Genomic DNA, 22,685 nt, shown 5'->3' with positions numbered 1-22,685 from the left:
TCTGTGGCATTTTTCTAGCAAGATTTCCCGTGATAAATGACTTTTCAGTGTTCAGAGTTGGCTGGAGCTGATCACTCACACCCTTGCTTCGTGTAGACGGGATGGTCGGCGAAGAATGAAACTTGGAAAGAGTTGTGATCTGAATTCTCCCGATTTCTTCCCTTTTGCTTTCTTATCTCTGTCTTGACCAGGAAAACGTATGCTTTTTTTTTTTTTTCTCAAAATGAAAGCACCATGGATACCTTTGTTTTCTTTTTGAAAATAATGGAAAATGTAGACCACGTCGGTTCTGTGGATGTTCTCTCGCTTAGAAGTCCGTGGTGTAGGAAGAAACAAGTTGTCTTTCCTCCAGTTCTCTTGTGGGTCTCTCTTTGGGTATTTCTGACTTAGAAATCTCCCTAGCGGAGAGGAGGACTCCAGCTCTACTTGGCTTCAAATGAAAATAACATCTTAGGTTGGAAATGGTTGGCTTGGAGAATGATTTACGGTTTCTATCTGAATTGTGAGTTGGCAGTGAGAGAAATCTTTCTCCCCTTAGTATTTGGCTCTCCTAACTTATCCTGAATGCATTTATTATCGCCATTGTGGTTATGATTGGTTTGAGAGTCTGTATTCAACTGAGTTTTTCCTTGAGGTTTTGCTCTCATTTTCCCACCCTTACTACTCATATGTCGGAATACACTTTATGATTAACACGTGATTTTTGTTTCTTTACTGTCTCATTTGATGGTGATTCATAAACTGTTAACTAGTTAGCGTGTCGGTGAGTGTTGTCAAGGCCTGAAATAAATTGGAGTGCAGGCCACACCTTTATATTAATGAGCTAGGTTGCTTTCAGACAGGTATTCCTAATGTTAAATGTTAAGATGGATGGAATTTTAAGACAATAAATAAAAGTGTATCAACGATGTAAGATGGCAAAGCTTATAGTCAAATCTTAGTCATTCTTTAATAAATTATTTCACATTGTGAAGTATGTTGTTCACAGGTGTTAAATTGTGCCAGACAAGTGAAAACAAGCAGCCAATCTATAAGAGAAAAGGAGATTTAAAGAACCTATGTTTTATTGACCCCCCCCTCCTATAAATATTCATGGAGAGGACAAGGTGAACTTTAATTCCCGTAGGAATTTGAGTAAGCTGGTGAAATGAGGTGAGGGGGAAAAAAGCTTTCTATTAGGGTTTGAAAAGAAAGTGGAATGATTCTTGCAGATGTGACAGATTTTTTTTTTTGAGTTCTTTATTGCAACTGAATGTTGATGTAAAACAGCATGTTTAGGACATTCTCTTGCCAGTGTGGAATATAATATATAAAATGAAGGCAGGGGTGGAATGATAGGAATTTGCTATCGGAGGAACATAAACATTTTATCTTAAAGTGGTTGGGGTGGGTGGGTGCGGTGATAGTGGGGAGCCCTGTATACTTATTGACAACATCTTGGAGGTAGTTGATGATAACACGGGGGCTTTTATGATCACGACAGTTGTGTTGGGATAGCAGGGTGGTTTTGATTTCTTTTGAATTTCATTCCAGGCAGTATTTGCCCTACCATCTATACTGTATAGTGTCTTTCCAAGTCAATTTTCAAGTGAAGGCATTTCTTTTCATTTCTTTCACTTTGGCAGAAATCTTTCCTCCTGGTGATTTCCCTCCTTGCTCATTTTGGGTTAGCTAGCAATGATTTAATGTGCTAGCAATGTAGAGGATGTCCCATTCTATAGGTCAGCCCAGAGCCAGCCAGCTAATCTCTCACCTTGGATCTCAGAGGCTTCTGAGGTCATTCACCTTCAGGGTGATGGCAACAGCACGTGTTCTCAAGTGTTTTCAGAATCTCCCTCAACTATGTTCTCAGTGGCTCAGAATTCCAAAGAGAGTCACGTGGCACACCTTCACCTACTGTAAATATTTGTGCTCCTTGTGTGTTTGGCCTGCTTTTCTTGGAAGCACAGGAGCACAGGTTAAGTAGGAGCACAGGTAAACAGGAGCACAGGTAGGCAGCTCCCCGTGTGATCCTGCCCACTGGCCAGGACTTGTGGTTCAGGCTTGAGTTGCGACTGCCCTCTTGAAATCAAAGAGGACTTTGTTTCTGACTCCTTGAAAGGCCCAAGGTTCCAGATCTTTTAGAATGTTCCTCCTGCCCTGCTGTTGTTGTCAAAACTGGATTAACCCAAATAATCCTGAGATCTTTTCAGGTAACCATGAGCTGTAGTCTCTCAGCTGAGACCAGTGTTTGTTCATCTTAGAGGTGATTACAGGAAGAAAAGTCAAAATTCCATCTCCTAAGAGGATACTTGTTGTGATGAGCACTGAGTCATGTATAGAATTGTCGAATCATTATAGCATATACCTGAAACTAAAATATAACATTAATTATACTTGAATTTAAAAAGTTTAAAAGGAATTCCAGGGCCTGATTGACATCATTCCAGAAAACAAAGGATTGATTTTCTTCTAGATCATGGAAGACTCAATGGAAATTTTTGGAATGGCACATGAGACATGTGACATATCATCACACCTTAGAGGCAGTTAACAGTGTTACTTCACACTAAGTGGAAACAGAGATGACAGATCCAAGTTGAGTAGATAGAGCTTCATAGACATACATAAAAAAGCACCACTTGCAATGATTTGGGTTGTCCTGCTCATCTGTTACTCATTGAGCCTGCTGCAGGCAAGGGATCACATGAAATTCTAAACCACCTGTGACTCAGGTCAGTACCTGGAAACCCCGTCACATTATGAGGGCGTTTGGTCATGGATTCTGGAGCAGAGGCTGTGCAGAGTCCTGGGGCTGTGATCTTCAGGAGCATGTGCCAGTTGAAGGGATTTGAACCTTCAGCTCAGTTAACAAGGTTGAGTTTATTGTGGCCAAGATCGGCTGTGCTAAGCAGGCAAGCTTGAGACTCTGTGAGGTCTCTGGCTTCATTAAAGGGAATGGTGTGGAGGCTTTAATGTATTTTAATATATTCCTACTCCTTCCTCATTGCCCTTTTGCGTTGAGGTTTGAACCTGTGTTCCTCACTGAGCCGCGTATCTGAAAGAGGTGTGCTCTCTTTGGACAGTGTCCTATCTGGTGTTCTATTTGTATGACTGTTTTAACTCCTTGACCAGGCTATTTAAGACAGGTGTAACATCCTGTTCGTTCCTTTAAATGATTCCTCTTATTTTTCAGCCTGTCAGTTACCAAATATTTATTAAGTGTCTTTCTGCTAGACATTGAGGGCTTCTTTTTTCCTACAGTTGGCATTTCTTGCTGAGCTAAAATTCTTTCAAGGTTGATTTCCACCACCACCCCCCTTTGTTTTCACCTCATGTTTAAAAAAAAAAAAAACTTTCACAGCCGTTAAGAACTGGGCTGAGTGAAGATGACAATCAAAGTCAATTAAGACTTAATTGATTTGTAAGATTCATGAGCCCAGGAAAACAGGTTCCCCTAATTATGTGAGCTGGTTTAAAACATTTTTTCAAGTCTTTGTTCATGGATGAGAAGCCACACACCAAAGGCAGAGTAGTTTTCTTTCCGTGTGTGCTGATGGAACTCGCTTTGCTGGGGGTACAAATGAACCTGATGGCTAGAGAGGTTATGTAAAGCAGGGAGGTGTGCGAGTCAGAGAGGGGGACCCGGAAGAGGACTGGAGGCACTGTCACCTGTGTGGAGCTGCAACTCCCAGGAGATCATACATCACCCCTGAAATGATCTCGCTGTTTAAATTCGGATTTTAGTATGACACAGCTGGGGAGCTTTGATGAGAAGGCCAGTGTCTTGGCTTAGCAAGAACCCGTCTAGGGTTAAGACCCACAGACTCAGCAGTGGGGTCCCTCTCTGGGCAGGAGCCTCCGGCCTCTTCATCTGCCTGGAGCAGCAGGTCCTGGCCTAATCCTAGGTGTTACCTGCGTCATAATTAACTCACCCTTTTGTTGTGCTTGGGCACATCTATATTTGGCCCTGCTGTTTTGTTATTTTAAGGGAGGGGAGATGTGTGGGCAGAGAACAAAGTGAAAAGCAATCTGGGAGCTCCCCAACTGAGCATGCACCAGTTAGAGCTTGAATGGCCTCCCGGTGTTGAGGTGAAACTTATTTTCTCAAGTATGCCTTGGGCACCTCAGGGGCCACTCAGATTCCACGTGCTGGGCAGGCTGCACAGCCTTGTGTGGACACCTGCCCCCGCCCCCCCCCCCCCCGGCATTCCCCCTCCAGGAGCTGTAGCCTGGTGGGAAGAGACCAATAACCAAGTGAACAGTTTCTGTCATTGGAGGCATGTGAGAGTCTTTAAAGTAATGAAATCAGAGGACACCTTGGTGGCTTAGTCGGTGAAGCATCTGCCTTGGGCTCTGATTGTGATCCCAGGGTCCTGGGCTTGAGCCTCAGGTTAGACTCCTGTTCAGGGGGTAGCCTGCTTCTCGCTCTCCCTCTTCCTCCTGCTTGCTCTCTCTTTCTGTCTGTCTGTCTGTCTGTCTGTCTCTCTCTCTCTCTCTCTCTCTCACACACACACACACACACACACACACACATACATTCTACCTCAAATGAATACAATCTTTTTTTAAAAAAATGAGAAGGGGAGGGTATCACAATTGTGCAGTTAGGTGAGCGTTTTTCCTTCTGCATGGGAATTCCAGATACTTCCCAGTATGATTGATTTGGGTTAGTATGGAAATTGTGGCCAATGTGAGGGTAGTGGTGGCTTTGAAAATCCTGTAAAACATCCTTTGCCTAGAAAACTATACCTTGTTGTGCCTAGAAGGGTAAGTGGTCAATGATCTTAGAGCAAAATGAAAAGATATTTCTTGGGGGGAAAATGTCCATCATTTTTTAAAAAAGATTTTATTTATTCATGAGAGACACAGGCAGAGGGAGAAGCAGGCTCCTCGTGGGGATCCTGATGCAGGACTCGATCCCAGGTCTCCGGGATCAAGCCCTGAGCCAAAGGCAGGTGCTCAACCACTGAGCCACCCAGACGCCCCTCAAACATTTTCAAGTATCATTTAGTCTGATTGGAAACAAGGGGCATCTACATCCATGAAGTGGCTTAAAAGTGAATTATTCCTATAACAGGTGTGGTGGCCTAAATACACAGGCAGAGGGTTGAACTGGTGGCCACACCACTGACAAGATACAAGTTTTGTCATTTGCCAAATGGAATCGTTAGGTAATGTGACCTCCCAGAGTTTTCTTCTTTTCTCAAGTCAAGATTTGTTCTAGCAACCCATGGAAGCAGACCTCGTAAACTGGCAGTGTGTTAGAACCTGACGCTAACAGTGGAGAGGGAAGGGGAAGGTGAAAACCTGCGGAGCAGCCCCCTTCTGAGCTAGGGACCCCCTAACCCGGCATCGCTGGGGATGGGGCTCCCGAGGTTTCCCGGCTCCCAGGCTGTGAGTTTCGGGCCCTGCTTGCGAGCAGGGGAAGCCCTTGGGACCTGCTGAGGTCTCCTCGCTGTGCAGGATGACAGCAGCTCAACAAGTGCAGAGGGAACGAGGGAGCCTGGCGGTCGCAGGTGCCTAGAGGTGCCCAGTGAGGTTTCCGGGAGCAGGGGGCAGCCTGTGGACCCAGCCTCCCCAGGGCCTTCCTGGTCCTCACTTGGCTCTCCTGGAGGTTGTGGCTTCCGAGTTGTCAGTGCTTGAGGTGAGTGGTCCAGAGGTCCCCTCGCTGCATCCTGTGCGGCAGCCTGATGGGGTGATGGGGTTGGCTGGGTGGCTCTCGTCACTTTGGGATCATATCTGACCGGAGACTCTGGGCCGTGCTTTTCCTAAGGGTCTGGGCTGAACCTCCCGGCGTCTGGTTCAGGGCGAGGTCTGGCCCCGGGGAGCAGCTCGGGGGGCTCCTTGCAGCTCCTGGCCCACATAGCAGGTGCTTTCCCGTGGTGGCTCTGTCCTGTGTCGTTGCCGCTGTGGGGTTCAGCGTTCAGCCGGCTGCAGCCACGTGTTCCACTGTGCTTTTACTTCGCCTTAATCCTTTATTAATTGCCTCTCGTTCCCACTCCCTGAGAGCAGATTATCCTGCACTTTCGGCTCCTACTCCATGACTATTGGATTTCTTTGTTTTCAGCCAGGACTTGAGGGAAAAAAAAAAAAAGAAATTGCAAATGAGGCTGTTTCCATCCAGTGTACTCCTTTGTTAGCAGCATTTTACCTGGAAGTACTAGGGTTGGCCATCGCTCAGCCTGTGAACCTCTCGTGTCCCACGATCTGGTCCGTGTTGTGCCAGGATCTGCCCACCAGAGCTATCCCGCCCCTCTGGTGCCCAGGGCCCTGCAGGCCCAGCCTGCTCTTGGGCCATCACGATACCCTGAAAGCAGTTACTTACTGCAGTCCTACCTTGTGACTGGAGTGTCATACGCACAAGTGACTGAGACCTGGATGGCTTGTTAGGATCTTCTGGACCAGTAGCCAAAACGGACACATCAGTAAAGGGTGACTATACTGATTGGCCTCTACCAGCAGGAGAGGGGTTTGGGGTTAGGTGGCGTTCTCAGAGACCGTCGGAGACCGTCGAGCTGGGCTTTAAGGATGAGTGAGGACCACATGCAAGCAGGGTGGACTCAGGGTGTTTCCAGCAGAGGGAAACACGTGGGTATGCTTAGAGAACTAAAAATCATCCCCCCTCCTCGGCTCAATGTGGGTGATGGTGTTGTAGAGGCAGATGGGGGCCAGGGCTGGGCAGGCGGTGTATTCTGCAGACTTCGTCTCCGGGGTTACAAAGAACCAGCTCCCGGTGGGTGATTCCTACGTGTTGGGCTTGGGCAATTGCCTTAGTATTTGGCTGCATTAGCAAGATGGGGCATAGAGGAAGTTGGGGCTTGCAGTGAATTTCATCTTTAGGTGTTTAATCACAGAGATTGGATGGCCAGAAGATTCCTTCATTTGTTTGCCTAGTGCTCAAGCCTTAGGTCTTCAAAATTATAGACTACAGAATATAGAGTATAAATCTAATTAGCAGGTAATAATTGGTATTTGGCTAGACTACATAGTTATCCCCACGCATAGGATTTCTCAAATTTAGATTGCATGTGTCTGGGTAGGGCTTTGTGTTCACTCATAAGGAGTCCTGCTGCTACCTGAACATTAATTGCCAAGGTCTCAAACTGCTTGCCCAGGATGGTTACTGAATAATATTTCTGCAGAATGGGAAGCGCATATGCATGTTCACCTTGCTGGGGGTAAAGTATCGTACCTTATCCCCTAGTGACCCAGTGAGGGGAGAGGTTATGTCTTGCTTTGTGGTGACACCTGCTGCATCCGGAAGTGGCAGATAGTGGATTTTACTTAACTTGCGATCACTGTTGAATGGCATTTCAATCCACACCGGCTGCATAAAGATTTGAGGTTAAGAAACTTGAGAAATCCATGTTTTGGCAGCTCAGGCAAGACACATTTCCAAACGTGTGACCATGGGAAGAAGTTACCCTGTCATAGTGGTGGGTAGGAAGTCCAGCAACCAGGAAGCATTTATTGAGGGTTTGTTCTGTGGGTGAAAAATGCAGACCACCCAAGAAGGTAGATAGTGCCCTTAAGTGACTTGCAAATAGTTTAAAAGAATTAAGTTTACACACTTGAGGAAGGACAAATGATACAGAAAGGCCACGTGATTTGGTGCCAAAGGAGTGGTCTAAACAGTCACAACTGTACGAATGTAGAGCGTGGGGAGGCCGGTTAGTATATGGTGGTTGGTTCTGTGAAGGAGAGAGGGAGGTGGTGCTGGCTCCCTGGATTTCCCCTGGAGTGAGGGGAGAAAACCTAGGCACCTGTAGCGAGCGTGCAACCAGGGTAAGAGGGCTGAAAACTTTGAAGGCAGTAGATTGGTGTATTTGAGGAATCAAACAGGTGTGGATGTTGGTGACAAGTGGCTAAGATTCTGTACTTACTGCCTGGTAGAAATCCTTAAGCATAGGGTAAAAGGAAAGCAAGGATCCCATGTCCTGATTCAGTATAATAGACGTCCGACCACTACAGTTATTATGGGAAAGGTGCATTTTATTGTGAAAATTCTCTTAATCTGTTCTGTGTGCTCTCATCCCCTGATCATTTTAACACTTCTCCAGGGTCCCAGGGACCAGGAGAGACACATAGATCTCTACAACAAAGTCATCTAGCAGCATAAAACCTCAGTGCTCCAACACCCTCTGCGACGTGGGATGGTGTGAGTAGGACCAATACCTACCAACAATTCTAGAACCTACCCTAGGCTCTCTTTAGAAATCCTTCAATAGCCAGTCTCATCTAACATGGTTACCTAAGGGAGGACTTTAAAATACTTGTTTTAAAATACTTGAACACAAAGGGAAATCTCCCTATGTAGCTAAGCTTTGGAGATGTGGTCAGGGGTCTGGTGGTGTTCACCCCAGTGAGGAGCAAGCAGGTCAACTTGAGAGGTTTCATACTGATGAAGGCTTTATTTCTTCTATAAACTCCCTTTCTTCTTGGCAACATGCAGGCCGGGAAGTCCAAACATGGGTACCTGCAATACATTCACTGCATCACTGCGGGGGAAGAAAAAAAAAGTGTCTCCCCTGTAAGTTCTCTCTCGGGAGCATGAAGGTGGGGGCATTTTCATCACCTGGCCCACTTCCTATTGATTATACTTGTTTTTCTTCCTGTGGTGATAACTGTGAAGCATAATTGTTTTGCCTCTCTTTTAAAATTTTTAAAAAGCCTTGTGGTGACACCGTATAGAACTCAGCATCATGGAAAGGTCAAGGGTCTAGTGGTTTGTTTGCGTGTGTCATGTAGCCTTGGAGATAAAACTTCATAAAAATTATTTTGCATTTTTTTTAAAGAGTTGAGGGTGTATTCTGTTTCTGTGAGGAATTGCAGATTCACAGGCAGCTGTGTTTCGGTGAACAGTCTGGACGGGATGGGGGGGGGGGCTTTAGGAGGGACCTGTATTTTACCTGGTGGTCTACGACTTGGAACAGGTACGTAATCCCTTATCTGTTCAGAATCCTTCCTTAAGCAGTTTCAAAATCCAAAAAGCCCTGGCAACTGGGACTTTTTTTGTAGTCTTGTGGGAAGCTCCTTTGATGGCAAAACCTGACCTGAACAGATTCGAGAGTGTTTCTGGGTTTCGTGTAGAACATTTAATGTAACTATTCATACATAGAGCATGGATCTAAGATTTGATTATGGATCTTGCCCCAAGCCTCTCCTGGGAACGTTATGTAGGAATTCAGACAGGGTCATCTCTCTGAAACAAGAGGAAAGTGAGAGTTCTAGGATACATTTGGGTCTAAGGGTTTCTGAGAAAGACTGGCTTTAATGGGTTCTCGGTTCCCCGTGGTTACTGTAATGAAGTCCCGCCAACTTGGTGGCTTAAAACCTAGAAATGTATTATCTGTTCTGGGGGCTGCAAGTCTGAAATCCAGGTGTCAGCAGGAACTTGCTCCCTCCAGGAGCTCTGGGAAGGGAAACTCCTCCCTTGCCTCTTCTCCCTTCTGGTGTTTGCTGGTTATCCTTAGTGTCCCTCGGCCTTCTAGATGCATCCTTCCTGCCACCTGGCCATCTTGTCCCCATGTGTCTTCCCATCATCTCCCTTTGCGCATGTCTGTCTCTGTGCAGATTTCCTCTCTCATAAGGACACCATCATGTTGAATGAGCACCCACCCTAAGGACTTCATATTACCTCAGTTAGTATGGCCTAAAGGCCCTATTTCTTTTTTTTAAGATTTTATTTACTTATTCATGAGAGACACAGAGAGAGAGGCAGAGACACAAGCAGAGGGAGAAGCAGGTTCCCCCCGCGAGCCTCATGCACGACTCGATATCAGGACTCGGGGATCATGACCTGAGCCAAAGGCAGCTGCTGAACCACTGAACCACCCAGGCACCCCAAAAGGCCCTATCTATCTATCTATCTATCTATCTATTTATAAAAATTTCTTTCTTTATTCATAAGAGGCATGCAGAGAGAGAGAGAGAGAGAGAGAGAGAGAGAGAGGCAGAGGGAGAAGCAGGATCCCTGCAAGGGAGCCTGATGCAGGACTCGATCCTAGGACTCCAGTATCACACCCTGGGCTGAAGGCAGGCGTTCAACTGCTGAGCCACCCAGGCATCCCTAAAGGCCCTATTTCTTAATAGGGTCACATTCTGAGGCCCTGGGGTTAGGACTTCGACTTTTCTGTCTTTTGTTGGGAGGGGAGCACAATTTAGCCCTAAACACAGGGAATGGTTCAAGATGAGCTGCTGCTTTCTTTATTCATCCAGGTACAAGTAGTTGTCTTTTTTTTTTTTTAAGATTATTTATTTATTTATTCATGAGAGACCCGGGGGTGGGGGGAGAGGCAGAGACACAGACAGAGGGAGAAGCAAGTTCCCTGCAGGAGCCTGACCGGGACTCGATCTTGGGACTCCAGGATCATGACCTGGGCTGAAGGCAGGTGCTAAACCGCTGAGCCACCCAGGCTGCCCGAAAGGAGGTTCTTGTAGTGACAGCTGCACAGTCTTGGGGTTGGCTACCGAGTTGGACTGTCACTCCCACCCCTGAGAAGTGCAGACTCTTACTAAGTAGGTCTAAGGAAAGAGTCTACAGAAAGTGTTTGGGGCAGTGCTTGGCACAAGCCAATGCAGGGGGGTAGAGAGGGTGATATCTGTGTGCCTAGGACATGAGGGGTATACAGCTGCCTTGGGGCCCCCTCACACACTTCCCTGTCTGTCCCAGGCTCACTTGGGGTGGCATCCGCTCTGCTCCCCCTTCGTTCCCGGGCATGGGGTGGGGGGGGTCTCGTCTAGACTTGTGCCCATCTCATGATGGCCAAGGGGTGCTGAATACCTCCCTTCCTGTGCTGCCATCCCAGTGGCCCCGGAGGGTGCGGTGACAGCAGACGGGCGGCCCAGCCCTGGGAACCAGCACTCTTCAGGGTTCATTACAACTACTTTTTGTCTGTTTAATCAATTGGGGCCAAGCTCCCTGACTCATTCTCTACTCGAGAATTGGCCATCTTTTCCAGGGCTGCACAGCTCCGGGTTGATTGCCCCTGTGGCAGCGAGTTCAGGGTTCCTCCCTTTGATCTGCAGGGTTCATTTTTCATCACAAAGACCCAGGTAGGATTAGCCAAGGGGTGGTGTCACCCATGGGTGACGACCCTGGAAGTCTGTTCCCATCCTGGCTGATGGCATTGCTGTTCTGTGACTATGCACGTGTGTGTGTGTGTTCGTGTGTGTGTGTGTGTTGGCTACTGACTTGATAAATTGGGGGTAAAGGGATCTAATTGATTAAAAAAAAATCTTTGAATTTTTGTCTGAAGTTCGAGTTGGATTGACCTTTCTCTTGAGCCACGAGAGGAGCCGGTGTCACTGTCCTGTCCAACTCCCCTAAGAACAGAGAGGCTGACCAAGTGCCTCGTTTCAGATTTTTCCCTTGTTTCTTTTAGAGCTGAACTTGCCCTAGAACTGAATTCCCGACAGGCTCATGTTTTTACAGGGTACCTGTAACCGTTCTCTCGTTAGACAGTGGTGTGTGTTCAAATGGGCGAGAAGGGACTTGCCCTGCTACCCCCCCCCCCCGGTTCCCCTTGAAATAAACAAAAAGCAGTACCGACTGGTTGGTTGAAATCACAGGTAGGCCCGTGGGCTGCCCTTCCTGCAACCCAGGCAACCGGGGCAGGGTCAGCAGCAGAGACCTTGGCAGCCAGTAGAGGTGAGGCAGCCCCTCTGCCCACCCTCCCTCCTGCAGGGGTGATTGAGGGGGGTGGAAACACGGAGTTGAATGAACCCCCTTGTCCGGGATCCTGGAGAAACAGAGAGAAGTGGAATCTCCTTGCTTCCCAGGCTGGGGCCGGGGACCCATGGTGAGAAATGCAGACTGCCCTGTCCTGCCTCAGATCAGAATTGGAAACTCAAGGATGGGAGCCCAGTGACCCGGGTGTTTACTTGGTCAGCCTTCCAGGTGATTCAGATGCCCACCGCAGCTCGAGAACCTCTGGAACCCCTTATCCCCAGGTCCCAGCCAAGGTGGTGGTGCCCGCGCTAGGGCATGGGCCTGTCTGCCTTTGAGCCCTCTTAGGGCTCGCGTGGTTATTCTCGTTGGCCGTGAGCGTGGGCCAGCACCACCAGAGCGTGGGCACCAAGTGAGAGCAGAGCAAAGCCTTCAGTAGGTAACCTGGAGCAAGGGGAGGAGCAGGCTCTTGGGGTGGGGGAGCTGTCTTGTGACAGGATGCGGGGCTCGGATGGGGACTATTCGAAGATTTCCCTGATGAATCTCACTGACTTCTGCAGTATCCTCTGTGACACAAGACTTCTTACGTGGAGCCTTTGCCTGGGTCCCCCGTAGATCGCCTTCTCTGGCCTGGATGGTTACGTAGATTGAGCAAATTTGTATTTCTGCTAGAATGTAAACTAGTGCTTAAATAATAGAGTTGGACTGTACGGTTTTCAAAAACTTCTTTGGGGATAATTGAGCACTTAGGATCATTTAGGATCCGTAGGACTTGTAAGACTCAAACCTGTGTTCTTCCCGCTCAGGATCCCGGGCGTGAAGGAAAGTTCTGGAAGGAGGGTGTGACTCTCCTCTGGGATGTTAAGGGCGAGAGCCATTCGTATTTGCAGACTTCCGTGTACACATCTGTTATGAACTTGTTTTCCCCTCCCAGAGAGTTTCCGCGTGAACTACTTCTTGGAATTCCTGTCTGTTTTACTTCTTTGGAGTTCTAGAAGCTTTATAACTCTTGGTGCAAACCAATTTACATAAACATTTAGAGGGCATAACACTTTCGCAGGCAGGAATGAATTCTGTGGAGCAGAATTCTACGGTAAGTGAATGTACAGGTGTGTTAGAGATAAATTGGTCTTTGAAAACATATGGCTTTGGGGTTATGCTAATTATTCAGTTAAATAAGCAGAATAGCTACTTAAGTGTTTCAGATCAGTGAAGACTGAGGACATAGAATTTAATTGTGTGATAAATTTGAAAGTATGCATTTTTATATGGAGGCTAAATTGTCATATGGGTTTATTACCCCCCGGACATTCCTCTGGGATCTTTTTAAAAATGAACTAAATGCGCACATTTATCGACAAAGACCAAATGCTCTCTTAACAGTAATAGGGCTTTGTGTGCGTGCATTTTTAGAAATGTGTGCACATTACAAAATTTGTTTTCCAGACAGAATTTTTGTTCGTGGAACCATGTCTGGGACTGTGGTGGGAGGTAATGGGAAGATGATTCATTTCATACATTTGTGTTCAGAGCATCCAAGGAGTATTTAAAGTTATGTAAAGTGAACCTGAGTTACATATTTTTGCTATACGTGCCAGACTCCTATGTTTATGGTTATCTAGGACCCTTAAAATTAGGGCCCTTGTGGATTTGGGATATTGTCCACTGCTTTACTTGGGGCTGGTCCTGGGGAGGTAACAAACATGACTAGTCACTAAAAGTTGAAGAAAATGTTTAAAAAGTACCTCTGAACTAATCATGATCATTTGAAATTAGTGGATGCAGTTATGTTTGATATAATGGTCGTTTGGCTGAAGATTTCCACGTTGAGAGACAAATAAGCACCATATCACTTGAGGACGATCAAAGTCGTTTTACTTGGTGGTTTCATTCCTAGTCTGAGAAGTGCACATCCTCACATCCTTTGATCTCTAGATGGATTATTTCGAGGTTTTCACTTACAGTGGGCAGCAAACCCCCCTAAGCTTTCTAGACACTCTGAGGCTGTGGCACCCTGCCCCATGTGGGTATGTGGTTTGTATGGGCACATGCCCCCCCCGCACTCCTGAATGACCTTCTCAGAAGAGAGACTCTTGTGCAAAGTCTCCCCTCATCAGTTTGGAGAATGAGTTCTTTCCCTCCTGAGCACGTGGATTTGATTTGCTCCCTCCCTCAAAGGTGCGTGGGAAGACAACCCTTGAGGCGTTTGGCAGATGTTTCTTAGAACCTCCTAAAGGGGTGAGAAAGGAGATGTCCTGGCCTGGCAATTAAACATTACCTCATTGGCACAGGCCCCACAGGGAGATGGGTGCTGGTGCAAGGGTGATGGAGCATAGTCCACCAACAGGATGTTGAATGTAGATGCCATGGAACTTGAGATACTCCCTGTCCCTCCACTTCCTGGGTTGTATGCCTTTCTTTCAAGGCCCTCGGGGACCTCTTTACACTCTAACTTACCTAACTCTGGCTATTAAATCAGAGATTCATGTTGAAGTTCTAAATGACTCCCCCCCCCTCCCCCACAAACACACACCTTCTTAATAGGTACGCATACAATACTTCTAACTTGAATTTTCTAGTTGCTGCCATTTGGAACCATTTCCGAAGTGGGGGTTGGAGCCCACCGTGGGGCTGGCAGGACTAGCTCGGTCGCCCTCCCACCTCAGCATCCCAGCTAAACAGTGACACATCTCTATTATTTGGAATATATGGAGCAAGGAGAGGAGACACTCACGGTCTCCTTAATGTGGTAACACTAGCTTATAGTTTGGTATATTTATAATGCAGTAGTTTTATTTGCTTTTATAGTTGTGGCAATATACAATTTTTTTAGACTTTCTCTTTAAAGGCACCTGAATCAAGTTCATTAATACCATTTCAGTGGCTGCATAGCATTTCATGTGTATACATATATATGAAGACAGCTTTTCCTTATTCATGAAATGAGGATACCAACCTCCTCCTTGCCAGGACTGTTTTAGGGATTAGAGATGATATATGCGTAAGGCATCAAGTACAATGCTGTTCACCCAGGCAGTGCTTGATAAATGTTACTGGAACTTACTGCTTCTGTTCATAAGCTGTTCCCTGCATTTCAGATGGCCTTAGAATGATCATAAAAATTGATGAGCTGCTTTGAGTTCCTAAGATACACAACCAACTCATAAAGGCAACACCTACGCTTTGTACATTCATCTGACTCTGGTTTTTCCAGAGGGGAGGAGTAGACAGCCTCTTTGAGGGCCCCTTCTCATCTATTGTCTATTTGTCTGTATTCCCCTGTCACCCACTTCTTTGACCTCCCCCATGGGTGCCCCACAGTTCTTTGCATGTGATGGACACTTGGTGACTATTTGAGGAATTAAAGCAATTATTAGTTTCTGAAAAGGGAGGTGTCTTTGTTTTCCCCTTCTTCTGTGGCTTTGTGAGCTGCTCTCCGCTCTGCTAAAGCATCACTAGAAAGAAGTGTTTTCTTAACCTGTGGTAGTTGCATGTATATGGGGGGAAAGACCTAATAGAATATGCTGGAGATAAAAGCAAGTTGTAACTATTCACTTCCTTTGGCAGCTATATGAACTTTTCAGTATTTTGTAGGTGAAATGGTTTTTAGGGACAATAGGAAATGAACGATAACAAAAAAAAAAAAAAGGAAATGACCGATAGTTCTATTAAAACATAAGGAAACATTGGTTTTACACAAAGTTGTGGTTTTTTAAAAAAAAAAATTCCTTTAGCTTGAATATTTTCAGGGGCTGTTGCATGTCTACGAAAACGAAACTGTGAGTTAGAGACAGACAGATGGGCATACATCCCCCCTGACAGGCTCCCTGAGGTTCTCACATGACCCAAGTTTGGGACCTCCCCTGGGGACGGCTATAGATGGCAGGGGACCAGGAGAGAGTCCATCCCGACCAGCTTTTTCAAGGCTTAGGTGATGGGGAAGGTTTTAGGATAGAGGTAAGCAACTAGTTTCTTCCAACAATAAAATCATAACTGAAGCATCAAAAATTATATTCTTTAGCAGTTTCACAGAATACACTAAGCTGTAAAATTTTAATGCCTCTCTTAACCTGCTTTCAAACAACATAAGAATTCATTTGTCAGTAAACGGATCCATTGCTGTCTTATATTTGTTGAAAGATTGTATAGAGTGACTCATTGCCACTCTTGCTGATGAGTGATGTATTTCGTTCATGCCTTTCATTAAGTCTCATGGGCTGGAATCTATATGCATAGTCTTTCAAAAATCTTCAGTACTCATCCGTTTAAGGCAATTTTCTGAGCAGAAAAAAAATTTGAAGCCCTTTTGGGTTTGTTACTGTAACGTAGATTAGCCATGAAATTACAGGTTTCAGTGTCTCGTTGAAGAGTTTATTATGGTAGAAACATGTGTGTAACTGTTATTGGTATTTTCATGACTCTTTTTTGTATATAAAAATAGTACTTGCTGGGGCGCTCAGTCAGTTAAGCGTCTGCCTTCGGCTCAGGTTCATCATCCCAGGGTTCTGGAATCAAGCCCTGCATCTGGCTCCCCGACTCAGCGGGGAATCTGCTTCTCCGTCTCACTCTACCTCTCCTCCTGCTCAGTTCTCTCTCAGATAAAATCTGTAAGAAAAGTACTTGCTCACAGTAGAAAATCTAAAAAAAAAAAAATAAACAAACATAACTCATAAACATACCTAGAGGAGAACTATTAACTTTAGCTATATTTTTCTCAATTCTCATATATATGAAGAATTTTTAGATCCTGCTTATTCCTTAATGTTACGCCATAATTATTTTCTCCCATTTACAAATACTATTTGAAAACATTTTCATGGTTTTAATATTCTAGCCCATGATTGTACCATAATTTATTCAATCATTTCTCCATTGGACTGAAAGGTTGCTTCTAATTTCTTTTTATATGTGATGCTGTGATGAGCATCTTTTGTAGGTAAATATCTGTTTGCACATCTGATTATTTATGATTAAACCTTAGAAATAGGCTTGTTGAGTTAAAGGCATCAGCTCTTTATACTGGATACCTGCTACCATGTTCTTTTCCAGAAAACTTGGAGTAATTTCTTTACAGTAGAGAGTATTCAGATGTCTGCCTCTTCAGAAAGTGTTACACCTTTTTTCCATCTTTGACAATTTGTTAGACTAGAAACTTCAGGTTCAATAATATTGCTAAACTCATGTGTTTTATTCTCTTACAGTTTCTAGGTAATATTTTGCCTTATTTTGTGCTATTACAGATGTCAGTAATTTATGCAGCACTGGCTATAATAGCAGAGAAAATAATGAGGAAAACCTCCAACACGTAGATTTTCCAATGAGACTTTCTCTGGGTCAGCTAAGTCTTTGTGTGTCAGATCCATCAGGCAGTCAAAACAAATTTGATCTACAGCACGATGTAATATGCTACACTATCCCTCTGTTCTTGGCTAATAGGGAAGCTGTCCCAGTGGCATATTGGGCAATCTCATGTTACAGGAAAGAATTATTGCTTCCTTCAGGCTACAGTTGTGTGTTCCCTTAGGAGGGAGAAACGGTCGAAAAATGAAGACCTTTATCATTGTTCCTCTGATATCCAAATATCTAGGAAGGACACTTTTATAGCTGGGGGACAAAGCCTTGTCATTCCAACGACAGCTTGATCGTAAGCCATCTTGAATGCTCTGCCCAGTGGACGCAATTCCGCCCTCTTGCCACCTGTTGTCCTCACTGCCCTGCCTCCTGTAAAATTCATGGATCTCAGCAAAGACCGTTGAGTCTGACAAAACTAAATAATCTGTTGCAAGAGGATTTGCCTCTACACAGTCTTGTTCGTCCTAGAACACTTCAGCCAGTCAGATGGAGAGGGTCAAGCACACTCCATTACTGTGGCCTCAGACTAAGTGTCCTCCTCTGCCGTGGCCCTGGAGGCCGAGTATTGGGCAAGCCCAGAAGATCTTATTTTCATTTCTCTCTGGGAAACAGCGAGTCTGCACTGTTTCCGCTTAATGGTGACAAGGTGGAATGAGGCCCATCTCTGAATTCTCTGAGAGCAGACCATAGCCCCTGTGATGCCCTTGTGGACTTAGATACAAATGCAACATCATGGGCAGGAAGCAAAACATTGCCGAGCCTCTTGTGTGATGGCCCAAAACTTCCAAGAGCTGTGTAAAAGGACTTCGGTTATAAAGGCAAGGCCATTGGTGATGAGCTTCTCCCCAAATGGTAGAGCTGCCTTGTCAGTGGGTGCATCCCACTTGTCCGTGGATGATGTTTCTGGCCTAATGAGGGATTAGAGCCCCAGTCCCATTTTTGTAGTGGGAGACTGCACATGGTCATCCAGGCCCGAAAGTTGGCAGTTGGCCTGCACTCCTCCCCTGACCTCCTCACCACCTTCAGTTAGCCACCTCCCAGGTGTTTGCAGTACGCCTTCGGGCTACTCCCTGTCCTTTGTTTTTGATCCTCACTGCTTCTGTGTTCAGCCCTTTTTCAGTCCTTGGTGCAGGAGCCTGCCATTGGGGCCTTCCACCTACTGTTTCATCTCCTTGTAATGAGTCTGAACAAAGAATCACCCCCTCAACAGCCCCATGATGACAGCGCTGTCATCAGAGGTAGCTGACACGTATTGGGAGCTTACTGTTTATCAGATACTATTGTTACTTCTCGCCTCCTTACAAAAGGAAGTACAGCTAGTGTCCCCATTACATAAATGGTAAAACTGAGGCACAGAGAGGCTACAGGGGTTTTCTACAGTCATACAGCTACAAATAAAGGAAGCCAGGATTGACACGCGTCCTCACCCACCCAGTGGCCAGCTCTTCAGCTGCATACAAGGCTCCCTGTGGTTTGAGCTGGGAGTCCCTCTTCTCCCCAAGTCCTCCAGATTACAGCTGTGCCAAACACCCTGGCTCTAGCCTGCCACTGGACCTTTGCTTAGGCTCTCCCCTTTGGAGAAACGTCACCTAGCTCTTGGTGCTCCCTTCTTGGCCTCACAGATCCCTTTCTGGGAGAGGGGCCGAGATTGACCAATGCACGGAAATCATTCCATGCTTGACAAATGCAGAATCCCAGGTCCCACCCCTGGAGATTCTGATCTGGTGGGCCTGGGGTGGGGACAGGCACCCGATGACAGGTAACCTTGGTGAGCACGAGGCCAGGAACCACCGCCGTGGAGTGCTATATTCCTGGGGACTTGGCACACCCTGTCTGAATCATTCTTTGCTCCTCTGTGCCCCATTCACCCGGGAGTAGGGACAGCGTCTTACTTGCATGGCTTGTCTCCTTGCCTGGAGGACAGTAGGTGGTCAGGAAATAGGCTGCTTAAGTCCTACAATGAATTTGTTGTCTCCTTTTAAGGCTGAAAATGAAAGAAGGTCATACCTACACCATTTTACTGTGCAGAGGAGGCAAAGGTCTGTGAAATAGAATTTCTCTTCTAATCCACAAAGAATGGAGCTGCTTAGAGAGTAATGCTCATGCTTGGCCCTGAGTTGTCCTACACACCAGCCGTTGGGACCGAACTAGGTGGCAGGAGTGAATTCTGAGCTCCCGCTGTAAATACCATGAGCAGTTTGACGGTCTCCACCGGGGTCCCCATGGAGCTGCTGTGCAGTGCGTGTGATGAGGAAGTGCGGAGCTCAGTGTGCTGTGGTCATTGGACCCCAGTTTGCACTAGGAGGTAATCAGTGGCCAATCAAATCAGCAATCATAGCAGAAGTGGGGGCCAGAAGGAGCCACAGAGAACCTCAGAAGTCTCACAAGAGGAAAGAATAGGATCACTATCACAGTGGCTGTCACTTGTAGGGCACTTGTACTGTGTGGCTGGTGCTCAGTGGGTACTGATAGTAACACACAATTGTATCTGATCCTCGTGGTAACTCTGAGTTAAAAATGGTTCCCATTTCATTGGTGAACAGTCTGAAGAGTGGTTGAGTGACTGTTGGAAGGTCACTCAAAGAGTTGGTGAAACAGATTTGGGACCAGCGGAGATGGTTAAGGGCATCAAATGGAGAAAGTACCATGGGAGGAGGGAGGGATGGTTGTCTTGCCTCTTTCCCTCCATGCCCCTCCTATTCTGTTGTGTTTTCTTATAAGTATTAGTGTTAATGGTTACCACCAACAACAAAATCTTCCAACCGTGTATAAGGGGTAACATGAAAACCAGAACTGTCTACATCAATCCCTGCACCCTGTATCTACTCCCCAGATTGGAAGCTTCTGATGAGCTCCTAGTGGCCTAGGAGTGAGGGGGTAAGTCTTAACATTAACCTCAGGACTGAGTTGGTCTTTTGTAGCAAAGGTATGGGGGGGGGGGCGTTTTGAGGATCTGAGAGGTACAACTTCAGAAGGCAGAAGGTTCCTCTGCGACTGCTATCTTTATTGGAAGGCAAATCCGGAGTCAGGTGTGAAAAAGACTCTGGACACAGAAGTCTCGCTGCCTTTCACCACTTCTGCAGAACATCGTGTTCAGAAGTGAAGGCCATATGGGGACAGCAGACCTGACCAGCAGCATGTCCTCAAACGCTTGGATGTTGCTTTAAGCTGAGAGAGCCTTCAGTTCCTTGCCTGGGACTCACATGCACAAGCATACACACGCCCCTTTTGTTGTGCTTGTTGTGTAGTTAGTATGTTTTTCCTAGCAGGTGGGTTGATTAGAAGCTGGGAACACGTGCAGGGAAATTTTTAGCACAGTGGTGATCGAGAGTGATTTCACATACTCAAAACTGGCTTTTGCCCTTCATGCTCTGATAGAGAGAACCTCTCAGTAGAGATTAGGGCTTTATTCCCTCTTCCTCCTCTATCTTTAGGTAGTCGAGCTGCATTTACCTAGGATGGACTCGCCTGTAGCTCTAACGAGTGATGAGAAGTAAGCTTGAATTGTTCTGAGATTCAGAATGTCCTGAAAGGGATCATGCCGTCCGAGAGCTTTAAAAGTTCTTAAAAATGTATTTTTAAAGATTGATTTCTTTTAGAGCGTGTGTGCATGAGTCAGGGGAGAGCCAGAGGCAGAGGGGGGAGAGAATCGCAAGCCAACCTGGCCCACAGCCAAGAGGCAGGGCTCCATCGTACAACCATGACATCAGTGACCTGAGCCAAAACCAAGTCAGACGCTTAACCGATGGAGCTACCCAGGCACCCCTAAAACTTCTTTTTAATTCCAGAACCCTGTCCAAAAAAAATTTCTAACATGGAAGCCCAATATAGAAGATGGTAGTCTGGCGTTTCCCTAAGATGGTTAAGCAGAAGTAAGGCTCTGTAGAATCTGCAATTTGAAAACCACCGATTCAGTTGAACCCCTTTATTTTGGAGATAACAAAAATGGAGGTTCAGTGTGTTACAGGGACTTGTCCGAGGTATACAGCTAGTTATTTGGGGGTGTTGTGAGAAGATCAGATCTCAAGGTGTGGCCTTCCCCAAAGGTAGACACTCAGCCCAGGCGTCTTGCTCTTCCTCCAGACACTAGAGCAACAAAGATAAAAAGTAGGTCATGATAGCAGCCCCAGTACAAAATGTTTTCCAACTTGGCAGAATTTTAGGGACTCCTGGCCCCCAGACATTCCTTCCAGCCAGCTCTGTTGGTGGTCAGCCGGGAGCGTGTTGTGGCAAGGCTGGGTCGCACGCGCTGGGAGAGCTGGGTTCTGGAGCAAACAGCTGGCGTCCCCTCCCACCTCCCCTGCTTACTCTTCCACCTTGGGCAGGCTGCTTGATGTCTCGCAGTTTCTCGTGAAAAACATGCTAGCTTCATAAGTTGCCCTGAGGATCCAGGGGGATCCCGCACGAAGCTCACGTGTGCCAGCACAGATTGGGTGCTTGATGGCAGTGGGTGCTGGCCTTGTGGTGAGGACGGTAGTGGTGGTACTGGTGGCACTTAGGCTCAGGGTCGAGCTAGTAGTGATTGTTCCTGAGGCTCTGGCATCTTCCTCCTCATTTTCTGATGCCTAATGCCCTGGCCCACATCTCAGCTGCATCTCAGCTTCGTGCTCTAGCGTTCTCCTTGCTGGAATGGGGAAACTGCCATCGTCCTCACTCAGCTGAGCAAAGTAGGGCAATTCATACAAGCCCGTTGGTGGCTTTTGTTGTTTTAATCATCTTTGGTTTTTGTTTTTCATTCCTTTCCCCAGCTCCCTGGCACTTGTGTCTGCTCCTAGCAGAGTCCTTGGAATGTGGTTGGTGTTCAGTAAATATTCGTTGATGTGAATGGTGCTGTTCCATAAGAAAGGAAGAGCCGGGAACCATTGTGGGTGACTGTCCCGCACCTCTTCACCCACCACCCACCACCCTTGAACTTACCCCCTGCTGTCTTGCCAGCAGCCAGCTCACCCTGTGCCCTACACTCCCTCTCCATATACTTACGTCTCACCATCCTTATATCAGTTTGCACGCTTTTGGATCTCTCTCCCTGCTGTGTTCTCTTCCAGGGAGTTTCCTGGTTGATCTTTCATGCCGACACCCTAATACCTGCCTCTACCTGGATGAGCGCCCGTGACATGCTTAGACATGCCTTGCTGTCCCGCTGGGAGACCTTGGCCCCCTCAGAGACCCCACTCTCAAGTCCCTACTGCTTGTGTCACTTACTGTGGATTCTTCAGGGGATTCAAACCAAAGCAAATAAATGATTAGTAGAAGGATATGGGTGTCCTATTAAAGCGACCACTTCAGGCTTTATTGCAGTTATGTGATGGCAGCAGCCATGATAGCCAAGGGCCATGAAAACAAGACATGGCAGTCAGCAGAGTTTGTGGTGTCTCTGTAATACGGGATTGTGTGTGTGAGTGTGCGCATCTCCCTCCATGGCATGCTCAGAGCCTGTGTTTGAGATAACAGGGATAATCAGACCTTGAGCTTTTTTTAGCAATAGCTTGGTGGCTGGAAATAGAAAATTCATTTCTATAGCTAAAAAATACCCTTTTCTACCTGGAACTACCTGGAACAGTGGTTCTCAGCGTGTGGTCCCTGAATCAAGAGCATCAGCATCACCAGGACTTTATTAGAAATACAAATTCTAGGGACCCCCCCTTACTAGCTCTTGGGAAGGGGTGGTGTCTTTGGGTTTGGG

General features: G+C 46.5%; 1 protein-coding gene across 8 annotated transcripts in view; it reads left to right on the top strand.

Moving 5' to 3' along the window:
- LOC129514443 (E3 ubiquitin-protein ligase NEDD4-like) overlaps positions 1-22,685 on the top strand; it is a 336,683-nt gene that overhangs the window by 160,602 nt on the left and 153,396 nt on the right. The gene's annotated exons all lie outside the window — the stretch shown is intronic.

Source organism: Nyctereutes procyonoides, unplaced genomic scaffold, assembly GCF_905146905.1.
Source record: "Nyctereutes procyonoides isolate TBG_1078 unplaced genomic scaffold, NYPRO_anot_genome, whole genome shotgun sequence".
NCBI classification, from domain to species: Eukaryota; Metazoa; Chordata; class Mammalia; order Carnivora; family Canidae; genus Nyctereutes; species Nyctereutes procyonoides.
The sequence above is the reverse complement of the archived record's forward strand: the minus strand, read 5'-3'. Positions and strand labels throughout refer to the sequence as shown.